The following is a 1,696-nucleotide window of genomic DNA, read 5'->3' on the forward strand; positions in this document are numbered from 1 at the left end:
AAATACGTCTGTTCAATACAATCTGGTGCTGTGTGATTTTTACTCTGACAGCTCTTGGTAATGTTTAACTGGTCGAAGACAGTGAAAGAATTTTAGTTCGTGGAGATGAAAATTTCAAATATTACCCACCTCAGCATAACAAAAATGATTAGGTTGGATTTGTGATCAATCTCCATAATGCGCTTGCGGAAAGTAAAAGTCGAACCTTCCACCACCTGATCCATAGCCAGCTATACAAATGGTTGTACCAGTGGCCAGATGCACAGCTGAGATTTTACTTGCTGCAGAGCTGTGGGGTTAACAAGGACATCAGCAATAACAGTAACAGTCACAAGGTGAACAAAGAACAAAGATAATCACCATCATTGATTCACTTCAATTTGTCCTCAAAAAAACGACCATTCACAATCTGATCAGCCAATCAATGAGGTCACTGCTGATCTTGGAAATTGCAACAGACTTTGCTGCGTTTTCACCAAAATTTGAGGTAAACTCCAGCCTAATCATAACATCGCATATTCCCATTAATTTTCAGCTGTGGATTACGTTAATGACCTGTCCGTATTTTGCAGGAAATGAGTGAAAATATCCTTCCGGTGATGTAATCGAGTGCAGAGTCGGCCAGAAAAGAAAAGACAAAGACCTGAAACATCACTCCCATTTCTCTCTGTACCAATGCGTTTTCCTGAGTTGAATATTTGCAGGACTTGTCTTTACTATCTAAAAAAATAATTATTTTCCCGGGAAAGATTCTTCATAAATCAATTAACCTCTGAGGTATTGAAACATATTTTACTTCAGATTAAAATAGTTGAATATCTTTTCCCCCAGCCTAATGTCCCAATCCTCCCTCCTCTTCCATGTAAATACAAGCTTTGCCAGGTGATGTTGGAGCTCCCAAACTGACGTTCCAATGCTCCTTGCTGCTCCATGTCAATAGAAGTGGCTCTACTTGAATTTGGAGCTCCCACTCTGATGTCCCAATGCTCCCAGCTGCTACATGTCATTAAACGCTGGTCCTTGTGAGCTTGGAGCTCCCAGTCTGATGTCCCAATGTTCCCTCCTCCATGTCAATAGAAGAAGTCCAGTTGAGGTTGGATCTATCACTCTGATGTCCCAATGCTCCCTGATGCTACATGTCATTAAACGCTGATCCAGGTGAGAGTGGAGCTCCCAGATGGTTCTTGCAAAGCTCCCTGCTCCATGCTAACTGAAGCTGCTCCAAATGAGGATGGATCTTGCATTCGGATGTGCCAATGCTCCCTGCTGCTCCATGTCAACAGAAGCTGCTCCAGGTGTGGTTGGAACTCCCAGACTGATGTCACAATGCTCCCTGGTCCACGTCAAAAGACGCTGCTCCAGATGAAGTGGGAGCTCCCATCCCTGGCAGCTCACATACTTCTATACCATCATAGAAATACTGCCCACTCAACATTTCTACCACTGGGGCCATTGGTGGAATATCCACATCATGAGAACCTAATATTATTTTTAGTCACCACCGAATCATTATTTCCAAAAGTCATTCTTTCTTAAACCTTATTTAGCATGTGCAGACTGCAGTCAAGCCGAAGTAAGATAATGGTGCTAATTGATGTAAGCTGAATAAAAATTACATCCTATTTTTCATGTTGAGTAACTGCGACTTAGCAATGACAATGTCTATATTGAAATCACACTTTTATTCCCGGTGAGA

The sequence above is a fragment of the Chiloscyllium punctatum genome, unplaced genomic scaffold (genome assembly GCF_047496795.1).
Source record: "Chiloscyllium punctatum isolate Juve2018m unplaced genomic scaffold, sChiPun1.3 scaffold_1054, whole genome shotgun sequence".
NCBI lineage: Eukaryota > Metazoa > Chordata > Chondrichthyes > Orectolobiformes > Hemiscylliidae > Chiloscyllium > Chiloscyllium punctatum.